The sequence below is a fragment of the Lycorma delicatula genome, chromosome 1 (genome assembly GCF_047948215.1).
Source record: "Lycorma delicatula isolate Av1 chromosome 1, ASM4794821v1, whole genome shotgun sequence".
Classification (NCBI taxonomy): Eukaryota; Metazoa; Arthropoda; class Insecta; order Hemiptera; family Fulgoridae; genus Lycorma; species Lycorma delicatula.
This window is the reverse complement of record NC_134455.1, coordinates 133,114,095-133,139,589: the sequence shown is the minus strand read 5'-3', so window position 1 is coordinate 133,139,589 and position 25,495 is coordinate 133,114,095. Positions and strand designations below refer to the sequence as shown.

The 25,495-nt window shown below is 34.8% G+C and overlaps 1 protein-coding gene across 15 annotated transcripts in view; it reads right to left on the bottom strand.

Annotated features, from left to right (window-relative positions):
• EndoA (SH3 domain containing GRB2 like, endophilin-A) overlaps positions 1-25,495 on the bottom strand; it is a 478,525-nt gene that overhangs the window by 308,489 nt on the left and 144,541 nt on the right. Inside the window, exon 1 of one of the 15 annotated variants that reach the window (XM_075361403.1) lies at positions 21,484-21,546. The exons of the other annotated variants lie outside the window; for them this stretch is intronic. The gene's annotated coding sequence lies outside the window, so the exon portion shown is untranslated. Of the gene's footprint in view, positions 1-21,483; positions 21,547-25,495 lie in introns of those variants that run through there. 15 annotated transcript variants of the gene reach the window in all.

The following is a 25,495-nucleotide window of genomic DNA, read 5'->3' as shown; positions in this document are numbered from 1 at the left end:
CTGTTTTTAAAAAAAAAAACATGTTTTTACCTGTCGCAGATGGGACATCTTAGGTATATAAATAGTTGGTTATAAAAACCCGCGCGTATTCGAATGCAATGTTGTGTCAAAATTTCAAAGCAATCGGTGAAGAACTTTCGGAGATTTAAGATTTTGAACAAACGAATATTTACATTTATATAGATTTTTACTTTTATTTCACGACAAAAAACCACGAAAATGTTAATTTTTTTTTTTAATTTTATCTTTTTTATTATACTTTTAACAGTGCGAAATGTTTCAAGTAAAAACGTAATTTAATCAAGGGGGTCACAAATCGACCAAAATGTTGTTGGGTTAGACCAGAGATATGATTCTAGAAGGAAAGTACTGTAATCGGTACAATTATGTGGTTTTGTTATAAGAAACCCAAAAATCCGGATGGAAATTTTCCGAATGTTCGTATGTACTTGTGTGTATGTCCGGTATCGGCCTCTAAATCACCTTACACTCCAGAACTACTGGACCGATTTTAACCAAACTTGGTCAGACTACTTATATATACGGGGAGCACTGATACCGTTAAATTTTCAATTTAAAAGGTCAACAGGGTGAGGCTGTAGAGCAAGGTCACCCTCAGTATCTCGAGGTTTCGCCCAATAACTATCCTCTTTTTCTTACGCACATTTCTTAACAATTAAATAATAACAGTATTTGCAAAAAAAAAAGATTTTTGAAAAATCACAAATCAGTTGTAATCGTCTGCTACGTTGTGACGTCACAGATGAGCGGTAAAATTAAATAAATGAATAATATTTTAAGTGTAAAAGACGTAATTCGGTCTGGCCGGGTCTCGAACTCCATTACTCGGTACCTGGTGATTTAATCCTCGTCGCTAACCCAGTCTGCCGACCGTACAAGCAAAATTTGTTCTATGTAAATTGTGAAATCATATTAGTGTAGTTAGTACCGACCGTCGCCGGTAGTACCGCCACACCCGCTGTTGTAGGACTTCAACTGAGTCCTACAACTGTTGTCAACGGAAAAAAAGTTTTTATTTATTACTAAATAGTTCACATATTTAAAAAATTTATATGAAAATATTTTGAAGTGCATCGGTTGTTAAGAGGGATGGAGTAATCTAAACTTTGGGCTAATTAAATATCTCAAACGTTTGACAAACAATTTTAAAATTTCTCATAGAACATAGGTAGTAAAAAATATAACGAGTGAAAAGAAAACACTTGACTTGAGAAAATTATGCAACTCTTTACTAGGTTTTCCTTAATCAGTATTATTTAAAAAGAAAATCTTTTTAAGCGTGTTTTAAATTAATTTGTAAGATTTTTTAACGGTCGGGTAATTTATTAAAGATGGCAATGGAAGGCCCTTTCTAACACCCCAAATTTTTTCTTGAAGTAATAACTTCCATGATACGCCGCTATTCGTAAGGCAAGGCGCCAACTAATCATTTTCTAACGCTTGTTAATGTATATCAGCAACACAAGAGCTGCCAAAAATCCCTTTTTAAGTAGTTATATTATTTTTAAACTTGTTTACAGATATGATATCGAGTGTGAAAATGTATTTTATTTTATTATATAGTCAATTTGTTACATCTTAGAACATACGTTGTATATGCCGGTTACTTTCTCTACAATTTATTAAAAATTAAACGAAAACCAAATATAGGTATGTTTTCATATAATACGATGAGAATCAAATGTTTATACACACGTTAAATGCTGATTATCTGAGATAAGTTTCTAATTACAATGCAGTTTTGTTTATTATTTTATAATTAACTAGCTTGTCTAGCCAGAACCTGGACTCTCGGAGCTCAGGTCAGCAAAGGCGAATCCCGGAGCCAACTCCGGGGCTCCTCGGGGCCTCCCGGAGCCAAGGATCTTACCCCATGGCCGGAGAACTCGCTTCACTCGCCGTTCCGAATTTTCTAGGGATACCGGCGGTCTGGACAACCGGAGAGCTTCCTTCGGTCGCCAATCCCGTCTACCCAGAAAGCTCCACTCTCTGGACTCTTACACTATACGTTATCCTCAATTTGTCTCTTTAATTATTGCATATCTCTCTCATAATAATGACGAAAAATCAATCATTTTTTTCATTAAAAAATGCCTTTAATTCAAAATTTCACCCACCTTGGTGGGTGAAATTGGAGCAAAAAAATAATGAGTAGTTTTATATCATAACCTTCACGGGAACAAGAGCCTCGGTCGATGGCTTAAAACCTTCTCTGAGATAACAAGAATGTACCCTGAAAATTTAAAAGTAATCAATATTTTGATTTTCGCGGGAAGCGATAACAAACAAACAGAAAATCTTTATAGCGTTCGTTCTCAAAGTGGGCGATAACGCCCCTTTGTAGGCGCTGGAGGCCTTCGGGTGGGGGGGGGGAGTCGGTAGAAGGCCCACAGAAAATTGTAGGCGTTCAGGCGGTCTAGGAAGGTGATGGCTGATTAAAAATAGGCAAAAATGATGTTTTCCCGATATTTAAAACTAAAATTAAATACCTACTACATTAGTGCAATAAATTAAAGGGATGCCTATATTTTATGATAAAAAATGATTATATTCAAAATACTTTAACTTTGCAATCAAAAGGCTTTGAGAGACGAAGAAAAAACAATTAAAGCTTGAATACTCTACTTTTTGACAGTATTATTCAGATTTCAAAAATCATCAAATTAAAAAAAAAACATTAGTGAAAGGAAAAGTTCTAAAACTTTGAAAGTTTTTCCTCGTTTTCGATCGAGCGCATAGGGGAAACAAAAATGATTCTGTGAACTGCATTAAAAACGTTTAATAGCTTAAGACTTTAGTTTTAATTTATTTTTTGTATGCCTACGATTTTTCTCAACCGAAATATTCTACTTTACAGAGAAAAGGCCACTTTTGTCTTGGTGCATATCTCCGGATCTAAACAAAAATTTTGGGGGACTAGAAAATTTTTGATTCTCAATGTGAACGGTAGGTAAAAATGTTTGACAATCAATGGCTTATATATATACATATTATATATTCCGAATTACATATTCCATATTATATAAATTTCCGAATAACCGCGATCTGTTAAGATCGAGAGTGTACCTGATGCATGCAAAAGCTAGCCTTCAACCTACTAACACTTACCTCGTTTGAATTTTAGAAATCGGACGATTGTTTGCAGAGATATGATAAGAGCACCCCGTTGCACCTTCCATAACTTCGCCCTAGGGGCACTCCGTTTGTTACCAGATGACGGTAATGATCGGTCTAGCCTCCCACGAGCTGCTCGCATACCTCACCACTCTATCGCTCGGAGAAAACCACCGCGGCCGCGCCGTCAAAAGACGACCGACGCCGACCCGACACTGCGGAGCTCTGGGGACCATCACCTGCCACGCTGTAGTGTGGCTGTGGAGGCCAACTGCCGCTGAGGGGAAGCCCGGTCTGATTTCAATGGACCAGCCGCAACCCCCCGACTTCGCCGGAGACCAGCTTCCAGAACCAATAGCTCTTATCAGAGCTCACGCAAAAAACGATACTTTTCAGGGTTACCACAAGGTTATAAATTACAACGTGACGTTGAATCCATTCGGCGACAATATATATATATATATATATATATATATATATATATATAAGGTTTTTAGTTATATTTCATCGAGTAGTTTTTCTGTTTATCCTGAACAAACAAAAACCTTCTTCCTCTTTATATAATAGAATATATAGATATAGATCGATTAAAAATATTACTTACAAAATATTAAATGATCAATGAAAAGTAAATTTCATTCAAGAACGTAAAATGAATCCTTCAGTCGTTCATTACCTGTAACAAAAAAACAAATTTGAAAATAATTTCAAAACATTATACTAATAACAATTTTAGACACTATTTGGAAAAAACTACGTAGAAAAAACATATTAAATAAATGTCAAATAAAACAAAAATTACTTGCTGATTAATGAATACGCAGTATCGATTACAAAAACCTCAAATCCGGTGACTAAGGGACAAAATTAACCACAATTATGAATGAGCAATCAGCGTCAGAATACAATCTTACTAATATATTCTTAAATTAAAAAAAATTAAAAAACTGTCTATAATGTTACTGAATTTCCACAACATTTACAAAGAGCTTCTGTACTAACGGCGAATAATATTGGTTGTAACGAGCAACATTCCGGGATTCGTTTGGTTTTCTACCTCATTAATGAAAAATTAACTTGCTTTTAGCGAGGTATCGACGCATCATAAAATTTGTTATTAAGAACATTTTCATTTTTACTTCCTCCTATGAAATAAAGTATTGTGATCGCGAAATTTTGGTTTTTAGATTTCAACGGAAATATCCATTTTCCCATCCCTGAATCCATTTTGACTAGTTTCGGTGCGAAGTCTATCTCGCATAACTCAAAAACGATTAGCCGTAAGATATTGAAATTTTGAATTTAGTACTTTTGTAAAATCTAGTTGTGCATCTCCCCTTTTGAATGCAATCTACTCGACCAAAAGTGTCCAAAAAGCCAAAAATCCAAAAAGATTTGGATTTTGGATTTTTTCTTAACTGCAGTAATAAGCCTTCATTGAGAGCTTTTCAACGATATATTATAGATGGTACTTATTTTCATTGGTTCCAGAGTTTGGCTGCCACATTCCCTACCATCAAGGATCGGAGGGGGTGGCGACAGGAAGCGTCCCCTATGGGGTTGGGATGCCACATTCCCTAGGCGCGAAGTTCGTGCTTCCGCAGTCTCGGTTAGCTAGTTCACAAGTATACGATGTAGGACATTCCAGATGTCCGGACGAGGCCTACAGCGAAGGCAAAAGCTAACTTTATACAGCACTAATGTAAATGTCTACCGAGGCATTTACGAGGTGTGTGAGAAAAGTAATGAGATTGGTAACACTGCGAGCGATCTGGCAACCCTGTGTCTGTGTCTGTGTCAGTGTCTTTGCTAGACCGGTTTGTTAATCCCTTCCACATCCTCAGTATAAGTTTCAATTCCGTTCAGCTAACACATTATTTTTGACAGCGCCATCAGTTTTTGTTGTGTTACGAAAATGGAGCATCGGTATTCAGAGCAACGTTGTGCAATCAAATTTTGCGTTAAACTTGAATCCGCGAGTGTGATCTTTGAAAAGTTGAAACAGGCCTACGGGGAACACAGCACAAGTTTTCCGCTGGCACATATCATTTTTGAAAGACCGAGTTCACGTTGAAGATCAACCTCACTCAGGGAGACCTTCAACTTCAAAATCTGACGAAAACCTTGAGCGTGTGAGGGTTCTTGTGAGATCAGACCGTCGTTTAATAATAAGGATGATGAGTAAACAATTAAATCTAAACACTTTCACCGTACATCAAATTTTGACGACGATTTGGACATACGAAAGGATTGTGCGAAATCGGTGCCAAAAAACCTCACAACAGAATAGAAGAACAATAGAATAGAATAGAAAGGATTGACAATGACCAAGAATTCTTCAATCGTGTGATCACAGGTGATGAATCCTGGATATTTGAGTAGGATCCTGAAACAAAGCGGCAAAGCCAAGAGTGGCACACTCCGTCATCTCCACGACCGAAAAAATTTCGAATGAGCAAATCAAAGATCAAAACCATGTTGATTAGCTTTTTCGATAGTAGGGGTATCGTGCATAAAGAATTTGTTCCTCCAGGACAAACTGTCAACCAAGTGTTTTTCAAAGGTGTCCTTGAAAAGCTCAATAAAAGAGTGATTCGCGTGAGACCAGACATTGTAGACAAGTGGATGCTTCATCATGACAATGCCCAGTGTCACACGGCCATTTCCATCAGGAAAGTATTGACCTCAAAACGCATTCCTACGGTTCCTCAACCCCTCTATTCACCTGATTTGAGTCCTTGTGACTTTTACCTTTCCCCAAAATCGAAACATGCCTTAAAAGGACGTCATTTTGGAACTCTGGAGAACATTCAAGACTGACCGACCAGTTAAAAGCCCTACCAGCTTAATCCTTCCAGCGCTGCTACCAGGAGTGGGAACAACGACTCCGCCGGTGTTAGATGCCCAAGGGAACTACTTTGAAGGGAATAATAGTGATATTTAAAAAAAAATAAAAACTTTGGTAAGTAAAAATTCAATCTCATTACTTTTCCCACACACCTCGTACATCAGTAACATCCTAACGAGGTCCTGATTATTACTATGAGATGTAAAAAGTTAGAGGACGAAAGACGACTCCCGTTAAAGCCCATCAGGGCTACGAATGTGGGGAGTGGTGGGACGACCGGAAGCGGTACAAGACGGGTGTCTTCCCCCGACGGGATTGGAATGCCACATTCTCTGTAGCACGATTTAACCCATTCGTTTTCTGAAGCATTCACAGTCACGAACGGTGTTGTCAAATTTGGACTAGGCGCGCGGTCCACGCTTCCGCGGTCTCGGTTAGTTAGTTTGAGGGAATGACGATAGGTTGGATGTAAAGATGTCAGTTTGAGGCCTATGTTAAGGAAAAATTTGATTTGTATTTTATTGATGCAAATGTCTACCAAGGCATTTACATCGGTGGCATCCCGACCGAGGCTTAGCTGATGATCGTGAGATATAATCAGTTAGAAGGTCTAAAGACGATCTCCGGTAAAGCAATTTATTTGGGACAACCACACCATACTTTTCTGTGAAAGCATCCTGGATCAGAGCACATCTAATGTATTGGGAAACAATCAAATTTTCTGCTGGATTTTGCAACTTATTTTCCCTCAATTAAACTAGCAACAAAAGAAAAAACATTCTTACATAAGTTTGCGTCACTTTTTTAACACTGTATTATTACTAAACGTTATTACTAAACATAAAATATAGGTTCCCTTTAATTTTTTGTAGTAGTGTAATATATTTAAATTTAGTTTGAAATATCAGGAAAACACAATTGTCTTTTTTTAATCACCCATCGAATTGCTAGACCGCCTGAAAGCCAACAATTTTTGTGTGGGCCTTCTACCGCCTCCTGAATGCCTCCAGCGTCCAAAAGGGGGCGTTATCACCCACTATGAGAACGTATGCTCAAGGCATGATGCCGAGAAAGTTAAACTAGCAACAAAAGAAGAAACATTCTTACATAAGTTTGCGTCACTTTTTTGACACAGTATTATTACTAAACGATCTAACTTTTCAAACATTGATCGGCTTCCACACCCCCTACATTGCTCCGAAAGTCTTTTTTTTTGTCTTGCACTTCTGCTATGCCTAGGAAGACTTAAAAAAAGATTCGATTATAAAATATGCAATAAATAATGATAACTTTATTCGAGTTTTGGGGAAGGGAGAATTTTGGGAAATTTTTTTTTATAAATGGTAAGATAGGGATGTCCGCATGTACTGAGTTTAATATAAAGTAGATTTATGTTTGCAAAAGTTTGAGAAAGTTAACCACTAAACCCCGCCTACCATTAAGATATTGAACCCAAACGTTTACCAACAAATTGTCCCGCATATACATGAGTGTGTGTAAAAGATTTCATCAAAATCGGTTCATCCAGTCTAAAGTTATTAAGCTTTAAACACGCCAACACATGTAAATAAATATGAACGTTACCTGTCACTTTTTTTAAAGGGTTCCTGGGTTATGAAACGTCGGAAAAAAACGATCGTTTTTTTGCCTGATTACCAAACCGTTCCTTCTTATAGCGTAAGTGTACAGAATTGAATCTCAAACTTTTTTGTCCACCGCCTACATTGAGTACCAAACATTTTCTAGCTCCCCCAAAATTTGTAAACTTACCATCTGTTAAAAATAACAATTGCAATTGCTGTTTTTAAGATGTGCCCTAAAAAGCAATTGCAATTATTGTTTTTAAACGTGGCATATCCGTTTTCTGAGTTGAAACGTACATTATAAATGAGATTAATTAAAACGCATATTTAATCATATTTGGAAGTATTTTTCCATATTTATTTGTATCGATAGATCGGAAGATGTGCAGCATTAAAGATAAAGTGGCTTTTTCTTTTTTAAAATGGAATATTTCGGTTCAGAAAAGTCGTAGAGACAGAGACAAAAAGAAATTAAAGCTAAAGTCTTAATGTCTTAAGCTTTTAAATGCTTTTAATGTAGTTTACTGAAAAAAATTCGTTCCCCCTATGCGCGTGATCGAACACGAAAAAAACTTTAACATTTTTAAAACTTTTCTTCTAAATAATTTTTTTTTTTTAATTTGATGATTTTTGAAATCTAAAGTATACAATCCAAAAGTAGAGTATTTAAGCTTTAATTTTTTTTTCGTCTCTCTAAGCCTCTTTTTTGCAAAGTTAAAATAGTTTGAATATAATAATTTTTATCATAAAATATAAGTGTCTCTTTAATTTTTTGTACTAGTGTAATAGGTATTTAAATTTAGTTTGAAATATCAGGAAAACACAATTGTCTTTTTTTAATCACACATCGAATTGCTAGACCGCCTGAAAGCCAACAATTTTTGTGTGGGCCTTCTACCGCCTCCTGAATGCCTCCAGCGTCCAAAAGGGGGCGTTATCACCCACTACGAGAACGTATGCTCAAGAGGTATGATGCCAAGAAAGTTAAATTTAAGTTTGCAACCAGATATACTCAACTTTTAAGTTAAAAACCACATCAACTTAATTTAAACATAAAAAATTTCAATATGACTACATTTTACTATTAGAATAGAAATTAGGGCGAAAATTTTCGCAAGCTATAACTCAAAAACGAAACGTATCCGGACCAACGTTTGTAAGAACCTCTTTTTTTATTTTCATTTAAAGAACATGTCCTACAATTCTTTCTGCTTCTTCATGAGACACCGGTTTAACGAATTAAACATTATATAACTGTTATATATTTTAACACAGCTTAGAGCTATGTAATTTCTCTGACTTATAATGTAATGTAATGTAATACTAAACATTATCTCTTATCGTAACCGTTAGGTTTAATTATTATAACCTAAATGTAGCCCATGATTTGTACATCTGTTTGCTTATCAATGTAAGTTGAAACAAATTTAGTATATTTATTTTTAAAAAAAGAAAATTTATAAAATTGCATGTAAATATCATAAATATAATTCAAAATCGAATTTAGATACAGGTTTCAACGTAACAACCAAAGAATATTGAAAAATTCCATTGCCTGAAACAAGATGAAAGAAAATCTGAAAAAATATTAAATTACGAGAGGTTATCTCTATAGTAAAGACGGCATCATTGTAAAAAAATGTATTCTGAAAACTTTATATATAATTTTTATTTCTCTTAAACTTCACATCTTATAATACTTCTCTATATATTCAACAGACGAATTAAGACATTTAACGTAGCGATACACCAGTTTCAATATACCTTCGTCGTATTCTTCTGCCATCAGTCCATTTAGCCACCGATTAACAGAATTTTTCAGTTCATCATCACTCACGAATCGCTTACCATTAAAAATTCTTTCAATTTCCCAAAAAAATGGCAATCAGAAGGAGCTAAGTCCAGACTGCTTGGTGGGTGATCGTAAATTCCCCATCCAAATCACGTAAATTCCTCAGCAAATCACGTGTCGGACCCGCAACATGTGGACGTGCATTATCATGCAGCAGGACACCGTAAGTCAACCGCCCACGTCGCCAATTTTAAATGGCGCGCCGTAACTTACGTAAAGTTTCGCAGTAGGTTTCTGCACTTATAGTCGTTCCACGTGGCATCATATCGATCAGAGGTATGCCAAACCGATCCTGAAAGACTGCGAGTATCAGTTTACGTCCAAATGGCTGTGACTTGAACTTTTTTGATCTGGTTGGTGATTTAGGATGACCTCATTCACTTGACTTCCGTTTTTTCTTTGGTATGTAATACGAAATCCAAGTTTCATCGCCGGTAAAAATTAAATTAAGAAACTCATCACCTTTTTATGTGTAGCGCATCACGAATTGCAAAGCAGATCCCGTTCGGATTTTTCTGTGACGTTCCGTTAAGACGTACGACACCCGACGTGCACAAACCATTCTGAAGCCTAAATGTTCATAAGCAATGCAACCGATAACAGCTCTTGAAATATCAGAAAAAAGAAAGGCCAGGTCGGAAATTTCTGTACGACGACCTTCTCTGATTTCATCATCGACGCGTTTCAACAAGTCCTCGGTGATTATCGAGGGCCTACCCGAACTTTCTTCATCGTGCACATTAATTTTGTTATTTTTAAACTTTTCACACCATTTTTGGACGTTTCTTTCACTCATAACATTATCACCGAACACAGCAATCGACTGCCTATGAATTTCAGCCGGCTTAACGTTTTGATGGTTTAAAAAACGTACGACTTCACGTATTTCATAGTCGGCGGCAACATCGATCTTCCTATTCATTTTATAATGTAATAACTCACACGTTATCAAAGATACTACAACGCGACAACTTACAGACAGCAATGCAGTGTGTACATTAATAGCGTGGCCATGAACGACACAGGTTCGCCAACCTTAAGGAGAAAAATTTCCCAGCGGTCATTACTTTAAAGATATCCCTCGTATTAATAATTAAATGTTAAAATTCTTACTTAAGATCAATAAAATGTTGTTACAGTAAATGTTTAAAATAGTAGGTGATGAAATTAAAAACAAACTGCTACAGACTGAACATAGTTGCCGATGAAAATTTAATTTTCTCAGTTATTAATGAAATGAGAAAATAGGAACGTAAATTAATAAAATACTGCATTTAAGGGAAGTAGTCAAACCAAATATTTATTTTTTTTTTAGTTTAGGGATTTTTGTTGTTGTTCTGGTCTGAAAATGAAATACTATCAAAATTATGCTACAAAAAATCATATCCATACTTGATTTTACAACCCGTAAAATTCAGGGAGAGGTAAATAATTGTCATTTAAGAGAAACGCTTTATCTCAGATTTGATTTATCGTAGAAACCTACTTCTTTAACCAAAATAAACAGCGAATTTTGCTGTGTGATTTGTAGACAGTTTACCACTTTTCACTGACAGAAAAAACGTTTTGCAAAAATTAGCAAAACTGATAACGTTACTTTGATATATTTATTATTTTTTATATAATATTGTATGAATTATTTGGTCAAAATCCGTTATATGCCCACAACGCTTTAAAAGTTTTCTATAGACTACATACTTTGTTAAACAATGTTTTTTTTTAGTTAGACATGAACTCCTACACAAGAACTTATATTTATAAAATTATAAATATAATCCTACGAAACTTAACCTACGCTAGCTTTGCTCGCTAATCTTAACTAGCGAACAAATCCTCGCTTCGCTCGCTAGTCAAGGTTAGCAAGCGAAGTGAGCGTAGTTAAGATTGGTTAGAATATAACCTTTTGCAATCGTTCTTTAACAATAAATTTTATAGAAAAATGTTTAAGTGTTGCGAGCATATAACGGAAGCGTTGTGGGCATATACGGATTTTGACCGAATTATTTTAATACAAATTCTCCACACATCACAGAACAAGAATTCATGTGCAATTTTTTAAAAACATTCATCAAATATAATGCAAACAAGTTTAGTTGTAACGTTTCTAGCGTTTTAAAATCCCGGGAAAAAGTTTTCAGAAAATATAAAAAACATTTTTAATACATAATTAACTGATAAATTCAGGTCCAACATCATGAATGTTTGAAAGTTTTAATTTTTTTAAAACAGGCAGCCGTATACTAACATTTTTTGTGTAAATGTCACCTGTACTTAATAAAAGGCCAATCTTTGGTTCACTATCTTTAATCTCAGGAGCTACCAGGGCAATTACAGTTTTTGCTAAACGATATTCGTTCATAATTAAAAGTTTTGATTTTCCACCTCTTACATTTTGTTTTGTTGGTTCCATATTATAATTTACTTTACACACTAATAAACTAATCGAACAGAAATTATAACAAAAAAAGGAACGCAAATTTCTGTTCCTGTAACAAATACATAACCTACATAAATACTACAAACGTATGTAGACAACTTTTTAAAAACGGCACCTTATTTATGCCAAATAACAACACGAAATGAAATAAGACAGTAATTTACGACGTAACTACAAGATAAATAAATTACGTCACAAAATATCGAAAAATCCAAAAGTTTTTTTTCTAAGTATTACACAGTAAACAACAATGCTTTTGCGACACAAAAAAATAACTTTTAATTTTCTTTTTAGCCTCCGGAACCACCGTGATTCCCTGACCTGGAAAAGTGGAACAGCCGGAGTTTTGGGGGTGAATTTTCACCTATCACAGATGCTATCGGGACATGGCTGTTTTCAGACATACCTACATAAGATGGGTAGAAGGAATACGCCTTTATGCTTGTTTTGACGGGAAATCGGCGCAGTTGAACACTCCGTCTTTATGTGCAAGGAATGGATAAATTAAGGGAAACCGCGGAAATTTCTAAATCCAAAAACACATAACTTTCATAACAACTACTTTTTCCTTAAATGAATAAGAAATTTTCGAAAAACACAACTGCAAAGAACGAAACTATACTGCACTGAAGACTAAACCTCCACCCCCGGCGACCCCACCTCCTGGGAAACCGTTAATAAAGCATCACTTCAGGAAAGGAGGAAGCGCCCACACACACATTCGGTTTCCACTAGAAAACATCATCCATACCACCAGACCACTATACGCACACACTGCACCATCACAAATACCTAAAAAGAAAAACATTCAGAAAAAATAGAACACCTAACAGGTACTAAGACGTACCACACATATTTATACATTAATACAATCAAGCCAACACAAGACAAGCGCACAACAATCAAGAAGACATGGCCACAAGACATAGTTTAAACACCAAAGTACACTCAAAAGTTAATTAAATTTCAACAATCTCACCCAGAGTACACAAAACACACATCCAACAGCTAACACACACACACACACACACAATTCAACTACTTAACTTATCACTTACCCACACGACCATCAGCCATAATCATTAAAAACATGAGCAACGCCCATAGGCACCGGCAGTGGAGTGTCCACGGCCTCACCGCACCAAAGCAACCCCCCCTCAAGCTCGACGGGGCCTCCAAGGCACTCAGCCGCAGACCTGTCCAACCCGGCATTCTCCGACGCCTCATTCCCTCGTAGGCCGCTCCAATGTTCGCCGTCTCCAACGAGTTTTTTTCTTTTTTACTAAGTTCTTCTAAAACTTTTCTATTATAATCTACAATAATAGTCCACTGCTTCTCACCCTGAAGCATTATCTGCTGAAAATCCTCAGGTCTGAACACGTCCACGCGACCCAGGGCATCCAGCATGCACCTCCGTGCATCCTGAAACCTCGTACAAAAGACATGGTATGGAGTTTCCTCCACATCACAGGCCGGACAGCGGTCTGAATGGTCAAGAGCGAACCTAACAGATACGATCTGTAACCACCATGTCCGGCCAGGAATTGGTCTATAACTCTGGAACCAATGAAAATAAGTATCACTTATGATAAATCGTTGAAAAGTTCTCAATGAAGACTTATTACTGCAGTTAAGAAAAAGTACAAAATCCAAATGTTTTGGATAATGGGCTTTTTTGGGACACCTCTGGTCCAGTCGATTGCAATCAAAAGGGGAGGTGCACAACTCCTAACATGATGGGATGTTACAAAAGTCGTAAATCCAAAATTTCAATATACTACGGCTAATTGTTTTTGAGTTATGCGTGCGTACGTACAGAAAATACGCCGAAACTAATCAAAATGGATTCAGGTATGGTCAAAATGGATATTTCCGTTGAAATTTGAAAACCAAATATTTCGCGATTACAATATTGTACTTGAATAATTCACAATAAACAATTTTATTGCTTTACGCTATTTGTTGGTTATGTAAAACTAAAACATCCACTGTAACAATCGATATAAATAAAAATTCCTTTTTTCTCTTACAGTAATGATGATGCTTGTTAGACAAATAATTCCAGAAATAGAAAGGAGTAAATGTATATATCAATTTGTCGGACAAAATATGACTTGACCTTCAGAATAAGCTACACATATTCACGTACATTATAAGTAAATTCGGTTAATTAAAGAAGACAAGATGAAACTAATTTTCTTCAAATTATCCCAGCAAGAAATAAACCTTGGATTAGTATACTCGTTATTCATGAGAACAGTTATTAATAATTTAACGAAAAAATATTACAAAAAAATTTTATGTGGACACCACATGACTTCCTTGTACGCCTATTAAATTATATATAAATTTTTTTGTTAAATGAAAAGTACATAAAATTTTAATTCATTAATAACTTCCGTTATTTTTCATATTTTTTTTTTTATTGTTATTATTAAATTATTATTTGTCGTAAAACTATTTTTACAATCAGAGGTTAATAATTATGAATATTAACGTAACAATATACTTAAATTAATTTTATTATTAAACATGGCCCGTTTGTATTGATATAAATTGAATAAATAATAATTTGCACTAATCAACTATTTTTATTATTATGTCCGAGCGCTTTCGGATATTACTCCATCATCAGAAACATTTATGTGTAATGGATTATAATTATTTTCTTCATAAATTAATACATTAGATGAATTTTAAAAACAAAAATTTTAAATACAACAATTGATCGTCAAAATGTAAAAATAATGTCAATGTTGTCCGTCATGTCAGTATGAAACTCTCAATTGTTAAGTTTATTCGTATGAAGCAGAATAACAAACCTTAAGAATCAATATTATTGTTTAATTGATATTTAAATTTGATAAATGACTAAACGAAATTAGATAATGAAGAATTATTTAAGCAAATATTAAACAATAATATTGATTCTTGGGTTGGTTACACTAATTCATAACAATAAACATAACAATTGAAAGTTTCATACTGGCATGACGTACAATGTGGATATTATTTTAACATTTTAATGATCAATTATTGTATTTATAATTTTTGTTTTTAAAAAATTCAAAATTCATCATATTATTTTGTGAAGGAAATAATTATAAGTCATAACACATAAATGTTCCTGAAGATGGATTAACATCCGAAAGCGTTCGGACAGAATAATAAAATTAGTTTGTACGAAGAAAACATTATATATTCAATCAATATATTTAAATTAAACAAAAAGAAAAGGAGATGAAGTAAGATTCGAACCAATGTACCTTCCCTTGCAAGATCCAATTATTTCATTAATTAAAGTTTTGTTCGGCTATAACTCTGGAACCAATGAAAATAAGTATCACTTATAAAATATCGTTGAAAAGCTCTCAATGAGAGCTTATTATTGCATTTCAGAAAAAGTCCAAAATCCAAATTATTTTGGATTTTGGACTTTTTTGGTCAAGGAGATTGCAATCAAAAGGAAAGGTGTTCACCTTTCCTTTCCTTATAACTAGATGTTATACAGTCCTAAATAAATAATGTCAACATCCTACGGCTAATCGTTTTTGAGTTATACGAGATACATACGTATAGACGTTACGCTGAAACTAGTCAAAATGGATTCAGGGATGGTCAAAATGAATATTTCCGTTGAAATTTAAAAACCGAAATTTTCCATTATTAGAACACATTATTGTATTTCGTACAAAGAAAAAAAAAAAATAATTATCACCATTGTAAGGGGCGGAGCCCTTGTAAAAAATTATTACTTAAAACTTTGATCCGTTATAAGCTACATTCACCCAAACATTTAGTGATTTTATAAAAATTATAATAATTTTTTTTTAAAACCGATAGACAGAAAAAAGGCTTCATCCTTGGCAGACTACCGCTTAGAAAGAAAATTTTTAATAAGATGTTAGGTATAATAATTTCGTGAATTCATTTCGGCATATACAGTGTCCCACGAACACGTATTCGAATTTTATTTAGTACCACTTGCTCTCCCCCTCCGTTCTAAAAATTTGCTATGAAAATTTCAACCTTCTAGGATTTATAGAAACAAAATGACGGGGGTTTTCCAATAAAAATATCAATTTCAGATAAACCATATTTTTTATTCATTACAAAGTATCTGGAAATATCTGAATTTTATTTCAGCTCAATTTAGGAGGATTGCCCGGAAGGATTACGGGCTGCCGGGCCGTCATTTGTACATGATGTACCGAGGTGTTTTCGAAAGTATGGCCTCTTATATTGCGTTCGTTTGTGCGCATAGATTGGACAGAAATAGAGCACTAATTCAGAATTTAAGGAGCAGCCAGCGCAGAGCATTATAGTATGCACTGGTGTTTTTAAAACAACCTCCTACAAGCCTACCACCGTATTGGTAAAGGCTCTCCAAATCGATTTACTGGTGAAAGCCGGGTGGCAATGTGGAAGTTGCGAAATGGCAGGGAGATGCGGTGTCGAGCCGGGCCTGTACCGGAGCGGACCGATGATGCACCGGTTCTAAATTTTGTTCAGTTATCCCATCTTCCGCCTGAGGAGGCTTTACAGCCTTGCGATGGAAGCATGGCAGCAACAATGGCACACCACGACTAAGGGAACACGTCCTTGTATAGATTTACACAGGACTTGGGGGATGGTATGCCTCTCCGTCGTTTTTAAGGAAACGAAACTGTTGAACGAATTAGATAATCTGCAATCAGCAGTCCTAACAAATCCATCTCTCGTCGAAGCCTCGAGTTAGATATTTCTAAAACAATTCACAAAGTTTTACACGAAAGATTGAAATTACACGGATATAAAATCCAACTACTAAAGGAACTGAAACCTGATGATGGAAAGAGTTCCAATTTTTCTGTTGAAAATTTCCACAAAATTAAAGAAATCGAATGATTTTTAGACTATATCATTTTTATGGATGAAGCTACACTCCATATTAATGGATACACAGGACATACATACATTAATGGATTACAGGACACGATTCATGAATATGGGAATCTGAAAACACACATGTAATATTTGAGAAACAACGAGACACGCCAAAAGTTAATGTCTGGTGTGGTGTGATGAAAAATCCTGTTGTCGGGCCTTATTTCCTCGTTGAAAAGATTATCAATGGAAGTGTTTATCTGGATATGTTAAACAATTAGCGCTTTCCTCAAATGGATGAACTTGAAAAACTGCGAGGAAAATTTCCAACAAGATGACGCACCCCCTCACTTTAATTCTTTCATCGCCCAGGCTTAGAAAATAGACAATATAGAAAATTTGGACATCGATTGACAGTCCGGTAAGGATACCCTAGCTTCCAAGGAATCCAGACCTAACAGCTTGCTATATTTTCTTGTGGGGTTATATAAAAATGCACGGTTCATTCGTAAAAAATACCCGACCTACGTCATTTAATGGAAAGTATTAGTGAAGCGATTGTAACTATAAAAGAAGATATGTTAATTCAGGTATGGACAGAAACTGAACATTAAATGGACATTTGCCGAGCGGCTAATGATATACATAGTGAAATTTATTAGTTATGTAAAAAACAATCTGTTTGTGATGATTTATTCGATAGGTAAAGAACATCATATTAAACATTTTTGTTTTCATTTAATCCATGTTCAAAATCCCAACCATTCATTCAAGAAGATTCTGTATAATTCAATATTTTCTAGATGTAAAAACCAAAAGAATATAGACACTTTGGTTAGTTTTGTGTATAAAATTTTAGAAATAAAAAAGTAGAAGAACCAATCGGTCAACGGATGGCAAGAATAAGACTAGATACTTCATCCATAGGATTTTTAATTGAAATCGGTATTTAGATAATTTAAAACTGAATTAAATACAACTAAAAATATAAGATTAAAGGAAATCGATAACATTTAACAAACGGGTCGACACGCTAAGCATACAGAAAAATTAGTATTAAATTATAACTTCTTTATTATTACCCAGGATTTGACGAAAATTCCTGGGCAATTTAAATTTACGACGCAAAGCCGCATAACGTATGCAATCCACAAGGTGTGGCGCATAATCAAGCGGTTCTTGCATCGTACGTATATTGTTGCATTTTCTGCTGATATCATATACCCATGAGTAGCTCTAGTACGTCCTATCCGCAATCGGCAGAGGACCACTTCCTCCCGGTGAAATTTCCTGGGAGAAAACTCTCCCATGGCAACACAGTATCTTTGACATATCGAAGTTTCTTATCTACCCTGGCTATTCAGTCATCATGACACTTCGCACGAAGCGCATGTTTGACATGGATAGTGGCAAATGAAGAGGTCTTGCGGAAAATTGATGAAGAAGAAGCATTTGGAAAAATATAGTTAAAAGAAGAGACATAGTTATAGGCCACATATTAAGACATCCTGGATAGTCGCTTTAATATTAGAGGGACAGGTAGAAGAGAAAAGTTGTGCAGGCAGACAACGTTTGAAATATGTAAAACAAACTGTTAGGGATGTAGGATGTACGGGGTATACCGAAATGAAACGACTGGCCCTAAATAGGGAATCTTGGATAGCTGCATCAAACCAGTCAAATGAGTAAAGACAAAAAAAAAATCTTGATCCCATACAAAATTTGGACCCAATTAAAAATTAAACGGCTACTGCTTATGGAGAACCATCAAAATCGTTTAACATTCTTTGTAAGAAAATCAGTGTGATAAATGAACTCCGTAAGCAAATACGTAATAAAATTAATCGAAAGTATGTCAAATCGATGACGTTACAGAAGTGTTTTTTTCTTTTTTTCTTCTACATCCCTGAATCGGATCTGCAATCAAGCATGACTCAGTCCAGAGACATGTCCTTACGACCGGTCACCCACCTGCCGGTAATAGGTCCGGCGTGGCAGCTCGACCCACCGGTTTTATATCTTCTTATTTTAATTCGCCTGCCTCTAATTTCAGAGGCGGGGGTAACCGGGCTCGACTATACCGTTCCCGGGACCCGCCCCATCCGCCGGGACTCGGTTTTCTCCAGTCTTTTTTTTTGACCCGGAGGGTACGGAGTCCCCGTGCCTCTACACTCCCGCCCAGCCGTGCAAGCACGGACGAACGGCAACTCAGCAGGGGGGCTGGCTGCCCTTCTCCTCCACGTCTTCCACCCGGGCTTCAATCTGCCCCCTCCCCCACCAATCACTGTAATCCTTTTCCTTCCTCTTTACGATGTCTTCAATCAGCTTCATTTCCTTAAACCCTTCAACATGTACGGGACAGCGGTTTCAGGTCTCACACATTCGAGATTACAATTTAACTTGGTCCAAGCGAGGTATTGAAAGAAAGTATGGTAAGGGGTGTTCTGCAGGCCGCAATATATGCAATTCTGGAACATCCTTCTACCAAATCGGTACAGATATTCCCCAAATTCACCGTGGCGGGAGAAGAACTGTGATATCATGATATCCATCAGGACATGATGGATGACATACACGTTGTCATGATAGACATAACATGTCATGATAGATATGACATGTTACACAACGTTACTAAGGCTAATTGTTTATTATTTGAAGCTAGTATTTATTGATAATTTTCCGGCAGAGTTTGCTGTTTTTTGTTCTTTTTTTGTTTTTTACAATAAGTTAAAAAAAAATTAGATAAACTTACAAGAAAACTACAATTTATAAATGTTCATTGATAGGCCACTAACCATATTTTTTTCACAACTAGCGCTATCTATATAATAAACGAATAACTAAAATACTGTCCATAAATAATTACCATGAATGGAGATTTTTTTCTTTTTTGTTTTAACGGCCAGTATTAAAAATAACCTATACCCGTTTGCCAATTTCTGCCTACCTTTTTTTATTTCTCTAGTATGGGATTATTTATGAATTTTAAATTAACGAAACCTACGGGAAGAATTTATCTTAACCAGACCCAGAAAATTTATACGAATGTAATCTTTGTTATCTTAATATATTTTCATATGAAATTTAGACGAGTGCACCGTTCATTTTCGATGAAATTTTGTTTTTGTGTAATATATAAAATCAGATAGTTTTTTAATAGAAAAAATATATCTAAAACAAAAAATAATATATGAAACAACATTCTTTGAAAGTTATAAATTTTTATTTAAAACGGAAAACGGATGTTCCACCTTAATTTTGGCATAACTGATTTTTTACTTCCTTGTACAAAGTAAGTAAAGGAAGTATTGTGATCGCGAAAAATTTCAGAATTCAACGGAAATATTCATTTTGACCATCCCTGAATCCATTTTGACTAATTTCGATGTGACGCCTGTACGTACGTATGTACCTATCTAGCATAACTAAAAAACGATTAGTTGGATGTTGAAATTTTGGATTTAGGACTGTTGTGCACCTCCTGTTTATTTGTGCACCTCCCCTTTTAGATGCAATCGACCGGACCAAAAGTGCCAAAAAAAAACCGAAAATCCAAAAAGAAAATGGTTTTTGGACTTTTTCTGAACTGCAGTAATGAACTCTCATTGCGAGCTTTTCAACGATGTATCATAGGTGGTACTTATTTTCATTGGTTCTAGAGAAATAGCCAAATAAAATTTTAATAAATGAAATAATTGGATCTTACAAGGAGAAGACACATCGGTTCGAATCTGACTTCATCTTTTTTTTAACCTTTTTTTTAATTTAAATATATTGATATATTAATAATTATTAACCCCTGATTGTAAAAAAACATTTTACGATAAATAATAATTCAATAATAACAATAAAAAAAAATCAGAATACAATTTTATGAACTTTTCATTTTTTTAAATTTGTATAAGTAATTAACAGGCGTACAAAGAAGTCATGTGGTGTCCACATCAGATTTTTTTATAATAATATATCAACAGATGAAACGATTTATCGAGAAAAAAATTATAAAATATAAAAATAAATCAAATGAAATTATAAATTATATTATATTTTTTTAAGATAATTTTTTTTAAATTAAGGTAAATTCTTTTGACTCCCACAAAAAATATCTGCGTCCTTTTGCATGTATAAATATTTTTGATTTACTCTCTCAAAAATATTTATCGTACCAAAAGAATTCGGGTGAATGTAATAATTTAAATTTTATAAAATTTAGGAACTAAACGTTTTTGGAATCTTGACTCTGGGTTCTGTTCGGACATAAGAACTATATTTCTCGTACCTGGAGAAAAACTGATTTTCTCTTATCGAATAAAATTTAACATTTTTGCACGACAAAAAAAGATTTAATTTTGAAGTACTTTTTTTATTCTTATCACATTTAACTAATCATAATGAGATTTGTTACTTTTCAAGTACGATACAATTCTACTTAATTACATACAATTTTGTAAAAAATATTTTTACATATGTAAAAGAAAAAACAAATTAATTTAATTAAAATCCAATGTTTTTGAATAAACCGTAATTTAAATAATCGATTAACCATAAAATTAAATTTAGCCCCGGATAACCGAGAGTAAACTTTTTTTTCTAGAAAAAAGGTATTTAAATTTATTAATTAATGAAACAAATAAGAAAGTTATACGTGTATTTAAAATAATTACAAAGCAAAAATTGTTAATGACACAATAGATTTAAGATAATAAAATCCAAATAAACGAAATGCATAAAAGTATAAAAAAAGTAATTTAAACTCAATTACCTTATTTATTACAATATATTATATAATAACGATAAATTATAACAATAGACGGTAAAAATCCTGACGACAGTGCAGATAATATTATCTCAGTTTGAGAGCAACTGCATGACTGACTGCCTAGTCTGCAGTTTGCAGGCTTGTTCGATAGGGAAATTTTAAATAGTATAGGGAAATTTTACACATATGCTATCATTACAGCATTTAACAATATAGGGAAATTTTATTTCCCTATAAATTGATTCTATATTTAACAGAATCTTATACTGTACTCAATGTAGATAACATTAATTTTAAATACGATTCATAAATTTTATTATACGTAGAACAATGTATTATTATAATTAATAAATTGACGACTGCCAACTACATAATATAATCAAATACTAAAAATATATCGGACTTTATTAAATTTCTTAGCTGTTATAATACAAAGCCGAATGAATTATCGAGGTTAAAAAGAGAAGACTCCCCACCGGGGTAAGTAATACCTAGCCGCTTTTAATTGAAAATCTCGTAAATTTCGGTGAGCTTGGCATGTCGATGTGAAATGATAATTTGTTTATCAGTTAGTGCCACGGGAAATCGCTTCCTTACTGAGCCTGGCATGGGATAGTTGTTATCTTCACAATGGAAATATATGGGTGCTTATCTCATATCAATTGAAGATTTTTATGATCGTGTCACGAAAAATATACGTACAATGCAAATAGTAGCTCACTTTTAAACCCGCCGGGTTGGTCTAGTGGTGAACGCGTCTTCGCAAATCAGCTGATTTCGAAGTCAAGAGTCCAACGTTCAAATCCCAGTAAAGGCAGTTACTTTTACATCGATTTGAATACTAGATCGTGGATACCGATGATCTTTGGTGGTTGGGTTTCAATTAACCACAAATCTCAGGAATGGTCGACTTTTTTGTTTTTTAATTAACTCCCTTCCCCTCAGGGTCGATCCAAGATCCCGTATGACACGGCCTTGAGGGTGCCAGTTGCCTCTACTCCCCCGGGAGGCCATGCCAGACCCGGCTATGCCGTTCCTGATAGCACCCCCCCTCCCACAGTGGCTGGGTCTGGGTCTCGGTTTTAATTAGCGCCTGCCTCAAACCCGGGGCCCCAAACGGGGTTTCGGTCTTTTTTCCTCCCACCTAAAAACCGCAGGAGTCCCCATCCAATCATTGAAGGTGGGGTGGGTCTCCGGAGCATCCCACCCCTCCTGAACGGGGCTTTTACCTTACTGACTATAGACCAGTTCCGCTCACCTTGAAGCATTACCTCCACAATATTATCTTACAATCACACATAACATCCTCATTCATCCTCTGAAGTAATACCTGACAGTGATTCCCGGAGGATAAACAGGAAAAGAAAGATTTTTTCTCTATCACACGTAAGAATACCTTAAATAGAATTTTGTTTAAAAAAGTTGTTATAGTTTCCTGGCAATGGTTATTTATTACTACACAGTGGAAAAATAATGATACCTGGAAAAAGTTTGAAAAATTCAAAAAAATCATTATTTTTTACTTTATTCTATTCCTCTACACCAGCAAAATCATTTCCCAAGAAAGCTTTTTGATTTGTCGACGTTTACTATGTTAAATGGAGAAAACTGAAAAAGAATCCACTGAAAAATGTTAACCAATAAAAAATTACGTAAGATTCTTTTTTTGGGGGTAGAGATGAATTATGAAGATATTTTCTGATAATATTATTACTGAAAGTTTAAATAATCCAACTTTTTTTTTTAACTCGATATTTGATCGGCTCCCGCACCCCCAATAGTCTTGAGAAGACCCAGAAAAAGATTTTATTGGGGCATCACCCTCACTAACTTTAGATACGAGCCTCCACGGCCTACATACATCGAGTAAAAAAAAAAAAGGAATGGTGGGGATAAATTTTAACCTCTCTCATTGCTCTAATCTACCTAAAATTTCAAACCCTATATTTTACAAATAAATTCTGATTTACTAAAATAGATTATGCATTTTAAAACCAGGTTACAAAAATTAAAACGATTATTAAGAAACCAACATTTCATAATTCATTGGTAACTGGCATTTTTTCCCGAAGCATCACCTCACTCAGTGAAAGCTAATGTCATAAACCGCACCTAGACACTCGTACTAATTATATTACTTAGCGAAAATATTATAATAAAATTAATAAAACCTTTAAAGTATTGAGTAGGTTATAGGTTAAATACATCAGAGGGTAATAATTTAACCTATTAAAATATTTACTACTTAAACATTTTATAAATTTAATAATGAGATTATCGCTAAATAATATTGTAAGAGTTTCCACGAGCGGGATTTACTATATTAGTTTTTATTTAATAAGGTGATGGTGCCGGGAAAACTAAGTTTGGACCTACTAGAGACAAATCAAATGTGCGTCCGCCGCTCCCACGTCAATCTGATAATTAAAAAATTGGCCCTGACTCGGGAGTGAGCAACTTAAAACTGAACCAAATAGGCTCGAACAGTAGTTATGTATGTGTTATCTTTAACGTTGCTACCATCGCCGCTAATACTTATTAGTTATGTATGTAATAACACTCATATCTACACTGTTTTATTTCTATTACAGTCGAACTCTAGATAATTCGAATACCAAGGAAACAAAAAATGACTTCGAGTTATAGAAGTTAGTTTTCAATTCTCTTCGACTTATAGATGTTATAAATTATTTCGCGACAGAGACATGTAAATGAGCAAAAGTTGAGATACAGAGGTAAAATCATTTGTACAATAAAGTATTTGTTTATCATAAAGTACTGTACTTTACATTAAATGATAATAAAACTACTTTAATAAAAGTAACTTTGTGAACATTAAAATTCATTTAAAAAATCTGATGTGGAGCCCACATGACTTCCTTGTACGCCTATTAAATTACATATACACATATTTTGCTGCACTTAATTTAAACTTATTTCATTTAAAATTGAGATACGATCCTTCAATTCTTTAATGAAGTTACACAAATGCATTGTGGTGGATACCACATTGCACCACATTTTTTTGTGGTGTGCTGTATCAGCATATTATATTACTTTATTTATTAATTTTGTTTCACATTGCTCAAGTAGTTATGTGGTGTTACGTGAGAACGTATCGGATTATTAACCATGCAAACATCTGTTCGAATCCGACTTCATATACATATATTTTTTTTTACTTTTTTTTTAACTTAAATACAGGGCGTTTCATAATGTTCTTCGGAGTTTCGAAAATTCATTAACAAAAAAACTATTTCACTCATAAGAAAAAAACAAGTACTGTACGAAAGAGTACTTCAAATAGTTTTTTCCTCATATACTAGGCAGTTAGTAAACCATTTGCTCGCTTGGCATTGACAGTAAAGAAAATGGCTGCCACGGGAAACGAGAAGTCGTTTTGTGTGTTAGAATTTCACTTGTCAGTAATTTCTGTGTAACGTGCGTTTCGGTTGAAATTTCATAAGGAGCCACAAGTGACAATTCAATTTGTGGATGGTATAAACAATTCAGTGAAACTGGTTACTTGTGCCAGCGAAAATCAACTGGTCGTCCATCAACCTCAGAAGTCAATGTCGAACGTGTGCGTGCAAGTTTCATTCGCAGCCCGTCAAAATCAACTGCGGCTGCAAGCAGAGAATTAGGAATTCCGAAAACAAGTGTGGAGAGTTCTCCGTAAACGTTTATTATGCAAACCGTACCATCTTCAATTAATCCAGCGTCTTTCTGATGAAGATCAACACGTAGGCTCGAGTTTTGTTTACAGTTACAGAAAAAGATGTTGTTAGATGAAGGTTTCGTAAACAAGATAATTTTCAGCGATGAAGCTAATTTCCATATTAGCGGCAAAGTAAACCGTCATAACGTGCGAGTTTGGGGAACTGAAAACCCACACGCTTATGCGGAACACATTCGGGATTCTCCGAAAGCAAACGTTTTTTGTGCGATCTCTCGTGAGGCAGTGTATGGGCCGTTATTTTTTATGGAAACGACAGTAACCGGCATGATATACCTG